Here is a 16,034-nt window from a genome sequence, read left to right as displayed (position 1 = left end):
TTAATCCGTTTGTCTGTCCTTCTTTGTCCCCTCTGTGTGTAGCCCCTCGTGGGCAGTAAAGAAATAGGTATTCGTCTACTGCTACGTTCTGAGTTCAAATTCCACCGAGGTCGACTTTGCCTTTCATCTTTTTGGGGTCAATTAAATACGTACCAGTTACGCATTAGGGCTGATATAATTGACTTAATCCGTTTGTCTGTCCTTCTTTATCCCCTCTGTGTGTAGTAGCCCCTCGTGGGCAGTAAAGAAATAGGTATTTCGTCTACTGCTACGTTCTGAGTTCAAATTCCGCCAAGGTCGACTTTGCCTTTCAACCTTTCGGGGTCAATTGTGCTGGTAAGGCACGCTTGAATGGTGCTTTTCACATGTCACCAGCATGGGAGCCAATCCATGGCCCTGGCAACGATCATGCGTGTATGTGCTTTTAACATTCCACTGGCATGGGTGCCAATCAGGCAGTACTGTCATCACCCACATAGCAAATTAAAGGATACATCTTCATTCTTATAGAAGAGCCATAACAAAGATAAGAATGAAAATATGTCTCTTAATTTGCTATTTCTGTATAAGAAGGCTAAGAAAAAACATCCAGAAATAAGTTGTGTGAAACAGTTTTAATGAGATACCTCTTCAAATCATCTGAGGAAACATATCTACACCAAGCTATATGCCTAAACTAGATGTTTAGTATATCCCACCTGTGAAGGATCAATGCTTGATGGATTGAAATAATTGTATGTTTCAATAAAGATTCTTGTATTTTCCTTCTTTTGTCTCTCTCAATAATTACACACCCAACAAACACTAAGCTAGTGAATGTGCTTTGCCACCAAACTACCAGGTTTATACCATACGATGTATATATATTATATATATATCATCATCATCATCATCATCATCATCATCATCATCATCATCATCATTTAACGTCCGCTTTCCATGCTGGCATGGGTTGCACAGTTCAACTGAGGTCTGGGAAGCCAGAAGGCTGCACCAGGCCCAGTCTGATCTGGCAGTGTTTCTACAGCTGGATGCCCTTCCTAACGCCAACCACTCCGTGAGTGTAGTGGGTGCATTTTTACGTGCCACCAGCAAGGTGCCAGACGAGGCTGGCAAACGGCCACGGTCAGATGGTGCTTTTTACATGCCACTGGCACGGGGGCCAGGCGAGGCTGGCAAACGGCCACGGTCAGATGGTGCTTTTTACGTGCCACCAGCACAGGTGCTAGGCGAGGCTGGCAACGGCCACGATCAGATGGTGCTTTTTACGTGCCACCAGCATGGGGGCCAGGCGAGGCTGGCAAACGGCCACGGTCAGATGGTGCTTTTTACGTGCCACCAGCATGGGGGCCAGGCGAGGCTGGCAAACGGCCACAATCGGATGGTGCTTTTTATGTGCCACCAGCACAGGTGCTAGGCGAGGCTGGCAACGGCCACGATCAGATGGTGCTTTTTACGTGCCACCGGCACGGGGACCAGACGAAGCTGGCAACGGCCACGGTCGGATGGTGCTTTTTACGTGCCACCAGCACGGAGGCCATGGGCATGGCTGTGTGGTTAGGGAGCTTGCTTCCTAGCTACATGGTTTCAGGTTCAGTCCCACTGCGTGGCACTTTGGGCAGGTGTCTTCTGCTATAGCCCCGAGCCGACCGAAACTTTGTGATTGAATTCGGTAGGTGGAAGTTACTGCCGTGTGTGTATGTGTGCATATAGCTGTTCAGTGTCTCTCCGAAAGAGAGAGAGAGGGATATATATATATATATATATAGGGAAAGTTTACGAAAAAAACAAAAGATGAAGACAGGTGGTGTACAAAACAAACAGATGTATTAGTATAGCACTCAGGAATAGAAAAAGTCTTTTACGTTTCGAGCCTACGCTCTTCTACAGAAAGGTACACAGAAAAAACAAGGAGAGAAAAAAATGTGTGTAGTGGCTAACGATCTATCATGGCGTCTGATATATATATATATATATAATATATATATATATATATATATATATATATATATATACATACAATGAGTTTCCTTTGTTTTCTGTCTACTAAATCAACTCACAAGGCTTTGATCAGCCTGAGGAGAAAAGCACTTACCCAAGGTGCCACGCAGTGGGATTGAACTTGGAACCAAGTTGGGAAGCGAACTTCTTACCACATGGCTATGCATGCATGTATAGATGTACATATTTGACAGTCTTCCTTACAGTTTCCATCTAACAAATTCACTCACAAAGCATTGGTTGACCAGTGGCTTTAGTAGAAGATACTTGCTCAAGGTGTTGTGCTGTGGGACTGAACTTGAAACCATGTGGTTGCAAAGCGATCTTCTTAACCACAAATGCCATGCCATGTCTAAACACACAACCATGCGCTTAGCTACTTACAACAAATCTGGGAAGGAAAAATAAATTTGAAACAAGTAAAAACCGAAAAAATACAAGCGACTTCTACAACAATTTTTTTTTTGATACAGAATCATAATTTATTATACTTAAATCATAATTATATTTTAAGAAATTATCAGTTTTGTCACTCTAAACATGATTTCCCACAGTACTATATCTGGAAGATGAGGAATTATGTACATTATTTACATTTGGCAGATATTTGTCCTCATCTTGTGTGTTGTTAACACAACGTTTCGGCTGATATACCCTCCAGCCTTCTTCAGGTGTCTTGGGAAAATTTCGAACCCGGGTTCTCATTCCTAAGGTATTTTACAATGTTACTACTACTACTACTACTACTACTACTACTACTACTACTACCCTTATTATTATTATTATTATTATTATTATTATTGTTGTTGTTATTATTCAGGTCACTGTCTGGAATCAAACTTGGAATCTTGGGGTTAGTAGCCTGCGCTCTTAACCACTATGCCATACATCCACAGGCATATGGTGTAGTGGTTAACCCCAAGATTCCAAGAATCCTGCCAAAGTGCTGTGCAATGGGCATTGAACACCATTACCACACACAGACACACATCTATACACAATGGCTGCACCTCGTTTGCAAATCTGCGTTATTCCTTCCACAGTTACACAAGAAACATGTCTATTGACAGAGTTGCAATATTGACAGGCTGACTCATATTCCAAGAAAAATAAGCTCTTCCTTCCATTAAGAAAAAAAACGAAGTTTGAACCAGCTCCAACCCTCCACTGCCTTTTGTGCCTTCTTTGTTTCTCAATGTACAATTCATCTGTAAACACCCACACACAGACCAAGGTGGTGGCGGTGGAGGTGGTGGCAGTGGGGAAACAACTATGTATGATACATTGGGCCAATGACAGAGCCTCTACATAGTCACTCATATTGCTAGAAATAGCAAACAAATCTCTCTCAAATCTCAGCTTTCTTCCAATCATTTCTGCTTGTCTGCCTACCTTCTATGTATGATACATTGGGCCAATGACAGAGCCTCTACATAGTCACTCATATTGCTAGAAATAGCAAACAAATCTCTCTCAAATCTCAGCTTTCTTTCAATCATTTCTGCTTGTCTGCCTACCTTCTATGTATGATACATTGGGCCAATGACAGAGCCTCAACATAGTCACTCATATTGCTAGAAATAGCAAACAAATCTCTCTCAAATCTCAGCTTTCTTTCAATCATTTCTGCTTGTCTGCCTACCTTCTATGTATGATACATTGGGCCAATGACAGAGCCTCTACATAGTCACTCATATTGCTAGAAATAGCAAACAAATCTCTCTCAAATCTCAGCTTTCTTCCAATCATTTCTGCTTGTCTGCATACCTTCTTACCTTCCGTCCTCCTTCTCATCTTTCCTTCTTCCTTCTCATCCTTCTTTGTCCCCTTCCTTTGTTCCTTCCTTTTCTTCTTTTCTTCCTCCCTTCCTTTCTTTTTTTCTCCTTGTCTCCTTACTTTCCTTCCTTCCTTCCTTCCTCCCTTCCACACACACATATTTTGTCTCTGTGTATTTGTCTTTGAATTTACCTATCACTGCTTGAGAACTGCAATGGTTTGTTTACATTCCAGTAACTTTGTCATTCGCTAAAACAGAAACCGACAGAATAATAAGCATCAAACTCAAAATAAGAATTTGGGCAGATTTTATAGACTTGTAGTGAGACTGTTGCCATAAAATGTTTCGGTATTTAAGTTTAAATAGTCAGAATTCAGCTCATCCGGCATGTTCCTTCCTAACAACTGGTCATTTAAACTGGACACATGATGATGTAATACTTGACTGAGTCTGTTTCTTGGATCGGTCTAGCTAGTTTTATGCGGTATACAGTTTTATATCCAATTGTATTCTGTGATAGACCAACCAGTGCAGCAAAATGAAGTGCCTCTGTAAGCCTCATTTAATTTTTAAACAAGAGAAATTTTCCTGTTTTTGGCAGTGAGGTTAAAATCGTTCTGGAAGAATCTCGTGTCATTTTGTTCCTATTGTCGAAGCACATATAATCAAATTTTGGATTGAATTGAGAAGCCAACTACCATAAATCCTCGAGTATAATCCGCATTTTTCCCCCAAAATTTAAAGGTCAAAATCCCTAGTGCATACTATATACGAGGTTAAAAATGAAAAATATTTTCTAAGCAATGTCCAAGTCCCTATTTGCTGTCCGGCAATGTTTATTCAGATGCATTTTGTGATGTTGGACGCAAAAATACCTTAAGCTAAGCCTGAAAGCAATGAAGGCATAAAAGAATCATCCATAACTTGCAGTAAGCAACATTTATTAAACGTTATTACTGTTATTGCTTTATTTTCTGCAAACAAAATGCACAAAAAAGCTACACGTTTGCATTATGTTTTATATACAATAATAATAAAGGACGTTACCCTATACAGTTTTACAAACCAAGGACGTTATATAGACCTCCTTGACTCAAGTTAGAAAAGGGGTGCTTATTATACACAAGGTTTGGGTTTTTCAGAGACACAGCCCCCTAAAAATCCCCTGCGTATTATACTCAAGGGCAGACTATACTCGAGGATTTACAGTATATATAATTTCTACAGATAGTTATCTTAATGTATCCAAGTGATTTGTTGTACAATTCATTTAGCAGATAAATAAGGTGTTGCGTTCCATTGAAAACTTGTTTCTTGTATTTCTTTCCACTGTTTTATACACAACTCATAGAACCAAGAACTTGTAATAGTACAAGGGCCAGAGACATGCATCATACCAGCTACAGACTGACTTCTTCAAAGTAGTGTCCAAGCATGATTGCATGGCCTAGTGCCTAGAGTGGTGCAACTCAAAATCGCAAAATTCTGGTTTCAATGCCTGGATGAGGTGTATTCTGTTCTTGAGCAAAACACTTCATCTCATGTTCACGCTGAGAGTTGCTGAAGTGTGGAACAAACTGCCGGCATCGGTTGTTAGTTGTCGGAGCACTGCATCCTTCAAAACTTCCATGTTTCCTGAGATTCGCCAACACTACACTTGATTTTCTCCCCTCCATACACACACAAACATGTTCACTTTCCAGACATTTCTACATTACTGCATGTACTTTATATGCACTTTCTGACAAGTTGTGGTGCACTTGAGCACTGTATACAATAATTTCATTATTATTATTATGATTACTTCAACAACTGATGTGCAGTACACCGTGCACCTGATCAGGTAGTGTCAATTTGATGGAGGGATGAGCTAATGTACAGCATATACAGTTGATCACAATAAACAAATCAAATGTGCAGATGGTTTGACAAAATTGAGTTTTCCAGACTGGCACTCACACTCACACTCACACGAAACACTCAGCAATTGAGTGACTTTGCAATGTCTGCTGATTAAATAATATATATACCCAAGCCTATTCCTCATATTTTGAGTGGGTAGCCACAAGACACACACCAGGTATTCCATTCATTTCCCAGCTCAAAGAGGCAAGCTTTCCTATCATTTGTAAACTCTCTTGTCTCTCTCACTCCAACACCTCTGACCACCAAAGCTTTCCTCACTCCATCCATCTACACAAAACAAGGTCTGCCTCTGGTTCTGGTACCTACAGACATACATACATACAGACATACATACACATGTACATACATACATACATATACATGTACATACATACACATATACACATGTACATACATACATGCATACACAGGTACCTATATACAGGTACATACATTCATACATACATACATACATACATACATACATACATGCATACATACATACATGCATACATACATGCATACATACATACATACATACATACATGCATACATACATACATACATACATACATACATGCATACATACATACATACATTCATACATACATACATGCATACATACATGCATACATACATACATACATACATACATGCATACATACATACATACATACATACATACATACATACATACATACATACATGCATACATACATACATACATACATGCATACATACATACATACATACATACATGCATACATACATACATACATACATACATACATACATGCATGCATACATACATACATACATACATACATGCATACATACATACATGCATACATGCATGCATACATACATACATACATACATACATACATACATACATACATGCATACATACATACATACATACATACATGCATACATACATACATACATACATACATGCATACATACATACATACATACATACATGCATGCATACATACATACATACATTCATACATACATACATGCATACATACATGCATACATACATGCATACATACATACATACATACATACATACATACATACATACATACATACATACATACATACACACATACATACATACATACATGCATGCATGCATTTATGCATACTGTGGCCCAGTGTGTGAAGCCTCCGTGGCCCAGTGTGTGAAGCCTCCGTGGCCCAGTGGATAAGGCACCAGCTTCGTAAACTGGGGATTGTGGGTTTGAGTCCCATCAGAGGTAGAAAAAATTTCTATTTAACTGGTGGTGCCCCAGGATAGTCACAGCCTTGGGGTTGAAATGTGTAAAAGATTTGTAAAGAGTGCATGCATTCATACATACAAAAAGACAGATAGATAGATAGATAGATAGATAGATAGATAGATGGGTCTTTTGTTTTATCTTTTACTTGCTTCAGTCATTAGATTGTGGCCATACTGGGGCACCACCTTGAAGAACTTTTAGTTGAATGTATAGACCCCGGTACTTTTTATTTTAAAGCCTGGTACTTATTCTGTCGATTCCTTTTGACAAACTGCTAAGTTTCGGGGACATACAGACAGCAGCACCAGTTGTCAAGGAGTGGTTGCGGCACAAGTGCAGACACAAAGACACACACACACATATATACATATATATGTGTATATATACATATATATATATATATATATATATATATATATATATATATATATATACATATACACATATATACATATATGTGTATATATATATTTATATATATTCATATATATATATACATATATATATATATATATATATTATATATATATATATCTGTAAATATAATATGTGACAATTATTCGGTAGCCATGATAAAACTCTGAGTTTTATCATGGCTACCGAATAACAGTCACATATTATATTTACAGATAAATTCCTCTATTTACATAATACCGAGTTCTCTTTCATTCTTTTGTTGTCTTGTCATTTCTATCAATATATATATGTATGTGTGTGTGTGTGTGTGTGTATATATATATACACACACACCTTCGAAACGTGGAGTAGATGAAACAAAGGCGACTGAAGAAGGGGAATTTGCCTTGTTTTGTATGTCCTGTACTCTATTTTTTCGTTGTTTAAGAAAAATGTCCATTTCCTGTTTTGTGTTTATGTTTTCGTTTCTCATTGTGTTCGACGTTTTTTTGGTGTCCTGTACCCATATATGCATCTATATATACATGTAGAGGTAGGTACGTACATATATGTATGTATATATGCATATGTTTTATTTATTTATTATTTTATATATATATATATATATATATATATACACACACACATATATATATAATGGGCTTTTTTTCAGTTTCCATCTACCAAATCCATTCACAAGGCTTTGGTCAGCCCAAAGGCTATATTAGAAGACACTTGCTCAAGGTGCCATGCAGTTGGATTGAACCATGAACCATGTGGTTGGGAAGCAAGCTTCTTACCACACGGCCACACTTGTGGCTATACAGGCACACATACATGCAGACAAACAGACAGACAGATAAATACCTGCACACACACACACACACACACACATATATATATGCAAACAATGTAACAGGATATAGATATGAAAAATATCTTACATATATACAATATAACAGGATATGGATATGAAAAATATCTGATTAATAATTAGTTGTAATGACAAAATGATTTATTGGAAATTGCCTAATATCTGAAAATCCACTTTCAGAATTATTTCTCATATGGAGCAAATATCCTGTATGGTATGCCTTCTTTTCATTGACATCAACAGCACAGCCAATGGTTAACATGGGTTTACAATTGTAGAATGGTGAAAGTATATTTTCCTAAAAAGGTGAAAGTAAATTGTGATTCAAACTGGAAGGGCTGACAGTGCCCTCTTAAAATTTGATAAAAGTGACATAAAGAATTCCCTCATTACCTTCTCTTTACTCTTTTGCTTGTTTCAGTTATTTGACTGCGGCCATGCTGGAGCACCGCCTTTAGTCGAGCAAATTCGACCCCAGGACTTATTCTTTGTAAGCCTAGTACTTATTGTATCGGTCTCTTTGGCCGAACTACTAAGTTATGGGGACATAAACACACCAGCATCGGTTGTCAAGTGATGTTGGAGGGACAAACACAGACACAGAAACATATACACACACACACACACACACATATATATACATATATATATATATATATATATATATATATATATATATGTACATATATACGACGGGCTTCTTTCAGTTTCCATCTATCAAATCCACTCACAAGGCTTTGGTCAGCCCGAGGCTATAGTAGAGGACACTTGCCAAAGATGCCACGCAGTGGGACTGAACCCGGAACCATGTGGTTCGTAAGCAAGCTACTTACCACACAGCCACTCCTACACCTATGCTATATTATCAGATACCTACATGTAAGTTACCTTCTAGAGACATGTGAGGTATTTCAGATGGTATACCATTGCAATCTACTATACTCAGCAATGAGCGCACTAAGATAATATATATATATATATGATGGTTTTCATATTATATTAAACTAGCAGTATTGCCCGGCGTTGCTCGGGTTTGTAAGGGAAATAACTATATAAGCATTTTTAGAGAGTTATAGCCAAAAAATAGCAAAAAATGCATTAAAAATGGAAAAAAAATTATGGTAAATTTTTTTTTAAATCGTTGACTCATCGTAGACATTTTTAGAGAGTTACTTCCCTTATATAATAGCGAAAATGCATTAAAATGGAAAAAAATGATGGTAAATTTTTTTAAAATTGTAGACTCATCGTAGACGCGCGCTAATACCCAGAAGGGCTCGATATGAATCACGACTATAAGATACCCGGTTTTGGTTAAACTGCACCGCAAAATGTGGGAGTAGTTAGGAATCTAAATCGTAGGAGACAGACACACGACTTCACTTTTATATACAAAGACTAGCAGTATCGCCCGGCGTTGCTCGGGTTTGTAAGGGAAATAACTATATAAGCATTTTTAGAGAGTTACTTCCCTTATAGAAGCCAATTCGGGCTTTCTTAGCCATTTCTGTTTTGGTTTCTTCAAGCCATGAAGTCGTTGTTCTAAAAGAACGCTGGTCTCCTTGACAACGCATTACGACGTTGATTTCTTTACACTCCCTTCCCCACAGCTTCACGAGGGAGGGAAGGGGGAGAAGCAAACAGGTGCAGCTGTGAGCGTGGACGCCAACTCCGCCGCCATTGACACACGAAAGATTATGCATTAAAATCGAATAAAAAATGATGTTAAATTATTTTTTAAATCGTAGACTCATCGTTGACACGCGCTAATAGCCAGACGGGCTCGATATGAATCACGACTATAAGATACCCGAATTTGGTTAAACTGCACCGCAAAATGTGGGAGTAGTTAGGAATCTAAATCGTAGGAGACAGACACACAACTTCACTTTTATATATAAAGATATATTGTATGTTCTATGCATTTGGTTATGTCACATGCGTTGTTTACATGAAATTAAGGGATGTCACTGTTATCACTTCCAGCTTCCATTGCAATTTACTTTCATTATATTTAGGATGATTTATTCTTACTTTTTTATGACCAATTAACCTAGTTATTTCCAGCCCCCTCTACAATTCTCACCACTAGTTAACCCCTGAAAGGTTCAACCAGTGCATGTACAATTTTGAAATAAATTTCCTGAATTTTTAATCAATTAAGTACAAATATAATTTTAATTTCATAGCGAATTTTAGGTGCAGGAGTGGCTGTGTGTTAAATAGGTTGCTTACCAACAACATGGTTGTGGGTTCAGTCCCACTACGTGGCACCCTTGGGCAACTGTCTTCTACTATAGCTTTGAGCTGACCAAAGCCTTGTGAGTGGATTTGGTAGACGGAAACTGAAAGAAGTCCATCATATATATATATATATATATATATACACATACACACACACACACTCAACACATAAAAAACACCATTCGAGCATGGCTGTTCCCAGTGCCACCTGACTGGATCTCATGCTGGTGGCATGTAAAAAACACCCACTACACTCTCAGAGTGGTTGGCATTAGGAAGGGCATCTAGCTGTAGAAACTCTGCCAGATCAAGATTGGAGCCAGGTGCAGCCTTCTGGCTTGCCAGCCCTCAGTCAAACTGTCCAACCCATGGCAGCATGGAAAGCAAATGTTAAATGATGACGATGATGATGACGATGATGATATATGTGTGTGTGTATATATATATGTATATATATATATTACATATGTGATGTAATATATATAATATATATATGCATACATACATATATATATATATATATATATATATATATATATATATATATATATATATATATATATATATATGCATACATATATATATGCATATTTGGGTACAGGATGTCACAAACTGTGTAAACAACATGAAATAAGAAAACAAACAAGTTAATATGCAAACAACGAGAGAAAAATGGACAACATGACAAAACCTTTTTGATGTGACCCTATACTATTTCTTCCTCCGTCCTCCTCTAATTCCCTTTTCTCCTCCTCCCTAGCAAAACTGTCTGATGAACGGCAACGAGAAACTCAGAGTAACAGATTTTGTTGAATTTTCTGCTGCTTAAAATAAAGTATATATATATATATATATATATATATTATATATATATATATAATATATATATATATATATATATATATTATATATATATTTATATATATATATATATATATATATATATAATATATATAATATATATATACATACATACATACATGCATACATACATACATACATATATATATGGGTACAGGACATCACCAACTGCGTAACAGCATGAAAAATGCAAACAATGAGAGCAAAAATGGAAAACAGGACAAGTAAACATAAAGATCGACTTTTCCTAAGTTGTCGGCTGTCTATCTACTCCTCATTTCAAGCATTCAATGAAAATATGAGTCCTCAAAGACAGCTGCTCCCATGAATTTTAAAATAAAATTTAGCATTTATGGAGGGTCAAAGTTGGGGACAAAAACAGGACAGTGGAGACATACAAGGAAACCAAAGGAAAACAAACATGGAGGGCTCATTAGACCAGAATAAGAGGAAAATAGTTAATGCTGGGAGAAATATTTTCTTTGAAAAGAGAAGGTAGAAGAGAGAGAAAGAAAACGTCCAGTCTTTTGAACATCTATGGAGGAAAATAAAGATGGTCACGTGAGGAAAAGAAAGATGGACAATGGTTACATGTGAGCAATGAGAGAGAGAAAAAGAGAAAGAGAGGGGGAGAGAGAGACAGACAGACAGACAGAAAATGGTGAAAGAGGGAGGAGGAGAAAAGGGAATTAGAGGAGGACGGAGGAAGGAAATAGTATAGGGTCACATCAAAAAGGTTTTGTCATGTTGTCCATTTTTCTCTCGTTGTTTGCATATTTAACTTGTTTGTTTTCTTATTTCATGTTGTTTACACAGTTTGTGACATCCTGTACCCAAATATGCATATATATATGTATGCATGCATATATATATATATATATATATATATGTATGTATGCATATATATATTATATATATTACATCACATATGAAAAATGACATCCCTTAAATGGCAGCCATTTTTGACTTGGCACACCCATGCAATTTTCCAAATCTTGTACCATAACACCCTCAAGAGTTTCAGACACCACTTCTCTGATTTCTCATTTGATTTTCTCCTTCAGTTGCGCTAGGGTCTTCAGTTTATTGACATAAACCCCCTCTTTCTTTCCTACAAGTAAAAATCCGGGCTAGTCGAGTCTGGGGAATGTGAAGGCCAGCTAATATTGCCGTAGCAGGAGATTATTCTCTCTCCAAAGCACTGCCATAGCAGCTGCATTGTTTCTCTTGCAGTATGAACTGTTGCTCCATCTTGCAGGAACCATGTGTGAGGTCTACTTTGAATGATCTTAATGCTCCCCAGACTTGACTAGCCCAGATTATCCCAATATATTTCTTTATTGCCCACAAGGGGCTAAACATAGAGGGGACAAACAAGAATAGACAAAGGGTTTAAGTTGATTACATCGACCCCAGTGCGAAACTGGTACTTTATTTATCGACCCCAAAGGATGAAAGGCAAAGTCGAGAACCTATTTCAAAGTGAGAACCTATTTCTTTACTACCCACAAGGGGCTAAACACAGAAAGGACAAACAAAGACAGACAAATGGATTAAGTCGATTATATCGACCCCAGTGCGTAACTGGTACTTATTTAATCGACCCCAAAGGATGAAAGGCAAAGTCGACCTCGGCGGAATTTGAACTCAGAACGTAACGGCAGACGAAATACCTATTTCTTTATTACCCACAAGGGGCTAAACACAGAGGGGACAAACAAGGACAGACATAGGTATTAAGTCGATTACATCGACCCCAGTGCGTAACTGGTACTTATTTAATTGACCCCGAAAGGATGAAAGGCAAAGTCGACCTCGGCGGAATTTGAACTCAGAACGTAACAGCAGACGAAATACCAGTAAGCATTTCGCCTGGCATGCTAACAATTCTGCCAACACGCCGCCTTATGACAGGTGAGTACCGTCTGGAGGATTGATTAGATCGGGCAGCTGGTCGATATGGTCCTGCTTGTATTGCAAGGTCAGTTCCATACCTAGACCTATCCAGTTTTGCTTAGGTAGTTTCTTGACCTCCAATATTGTGAATTCCCTTTTTTCTAAACCTGCCAAGATGGCCACCACTAACCAGGTAACGGATTTTTCTGGTGGCACATTCCTGGCAAGGCGGCCAAGATAGCTGGGGATTAAGAAAAAATTTGTCATTCCTCAAAGTGTTTGCGAAATTACATCTAGCTTCTTCTTCCGCCCCAAATCTCACCTCAATGGTTCCAAACTTCTTTCCTTGGGTGATGTGGATTTTTTTGTTCCCACATGTGCCCAAGGTATTTTTGTACTTCACTCTCAGGAGCATTTTCCACCGGCCAAGACTCGACTCCAATGCAATGGTATGTTTCCTGTGCATCTTGTGATATTTTCTATCAGGTCAGATGGAGGGTTTGGAGCTACCCTTCTTCTAATTCTTTTTACAATTTTTCTTGCCAGTTTTAATTCTTCTTTATCTATGGGAAAACTTTCCATATTTCTCACTGCAGATGCAGCAGCAATATTTGCATTTTTATGCTTCATTTCTTTCTTATTATTATTGCTGCTTCTTCTTCTTCTTCTTCTTCTTCTTCTTCTTCTTCTTCTTCTTCGTCTTTTTCTTCTTCTTCTTCTTTCTTCTTCTTCTTCTTCTTCTTCTTCTTCTTCTTCTTCTTCTTCTTCTTCTTCTTCTAATCAGGACTCACGCCATTAACCACAAAAAAATAATCTCAAATTCGAACCTACTCTAAGCAACTAAGAATGCATGTGGCAACTTCAAAATCCACCCACCACAAGCGATAGACAGGCGGTTGCACGGGTGCGAAAGCTACGTTGTTATCCTCATTCCGTAAACAGTGTCTTTTAATGGGTGGAGAGCTGAACCATCCTGGGGTACAGAGGATTTGTAATCTAGACTAGGGTCTGAAAGTTTTACCACACCATAGTGGGTTACACCATGGTTTCTCTGCTTTGTGGCAGAAGTAGGAAGAAAGAGTGAGAGAAAGTTGTGGTGAAAGAGTACAGCGGGGTTCACCTCCCTGCCAGAGCCTCAATCACTCACAATGCCCGGTCTGGGAATTGAAATCGCGTTCTTACAATCGCAAGTCCGCTACCCTTACCACTGGGTCATTGTGCCTCTACTTGCTGTTGCTGTTGTTCTTATTGTTAACACCAAAAGTTTTAACGTTGCTTACAGACGAAACATTTTTCGCCTTGGTGACTCATTAAGTTTAGGCCATTCATTATTCATATTCTCAATTTTACCCAACAAGGAATGTGTTCCTAGTCAAACATTATAATGGCTTCTTTATCAGCCATCTTTAAATAATTACAGAAAATTGCAAAATATTTGTTTTTGCCGAAAGCAGTTAAAATTCAAAAATTATTGAAGCATATCCCCTGGGGTATTTCTACACAAAAAAATATTATCTGCGCAGTCCAGACAATCTCTGAAACATAGAGGTAACAAAGGAATTTTAAAAAATGGGGCCTTAGAAGGCTGAAAAGATTGCAAAAATTTCATGACTTCACAGTATGGTGGCCATAATAATAATAATAATAATAATAATAATAATAATAATAATAATAAGTGTTATCATGTACATTGTTTTGTCTTGGTATAAAAGATGGGCTACAGCAAATATTCTGCTCAATACCACAGATTTGCTTGTCAGTTGTTTGACCATAACCAGTTGAGCATGTCCCTTAGTGGCTGTCGATATGTGCATCTCTGATCACGAGCAGAAGTAGTAGGGGAGCATCATAGCCATGTGTTGAGAGGGATTCTTTGGGGTTTGAATAATTCACCTCTGGAAACATGGGTGGTTCTTTCAACATCCTTAAACAACCCTTATTCAGGGACCTTTTGAGCGGGATGGGCTACTCAACCTGAAGAAAATTCTAACTGGGCCCCACCTGCAAGGTCATGTGCTGTTTATCTTGATATGAGATCACCATGTCACGCACATATGGTTGTGATGCATGTGCCTGGTGTACCCTTATCAGACGGGTAGTCATGATGGGTATATTGGGCTTCGTATATTTTACCCCAGTGTCACTTTGATGGCATGAACTGCTCTCTCACTCAATAATAATAATAATGATGATGATGATGATATAATAATAATAATAATAATAATAATAATAATAATAATAATAATAATAATAATAATATTGATAATAATAATAATAATAATAATAATAACAACAACAACAACAACAACAACAACAACAACAACAACAACAACAACAATAATAATCCTTTCTGTTGAAGGTATAAGGCTTGAAATTTGGTGGGGAGGGGACAAGTCAGTTACATCGACCCCAGTGTTTCACTGGTACTTAATTTATCAACCCTGAAAGGATGAAAGGCAAATTCAACCTCAGTAGAATTTGAACTCAGAACATAACAGCAGACGAAATGCTGCCAAGCATTTTGCCTGGTATGCTAAGAATTCTGCCAGCTTGCCAATAATAATAATAACAATAATCATAACAATAATAATAACAAGAACACACAGAGAGTGCAAACCTCTAACAATGTCCTCTCAACAATTAGCCAGAGATGATTTTTAAAATAAAAATATCTGAAATAAACTTGACTGCTCTCACAAACAAAAATACTAAAAATGAACCTGACCATTCTCAAAAATTAAGTAAAAAAAAAACAGAAAAGTAATCCAGAATCCTTATCCAATACCTGATTG

Source organism: Octopus sinensis, linkage group LG19, assembly GCF_006345805.1.
Source record: "Octopus sinensis linkage group LG19, ASM634580v1, whole genome shotgun sequence".
Classification (NCBI taxonomy): Eukaryota; Metazoa; Mollusca; class Cephalopoda; order Octopoda; family Octopodidae; genus Octopus; species Octopus sinensis.
The sequence above is the reverse complement of the archived record's forward strand: the minus strand, read 5'-3'. Positions refer to the sequence as shown.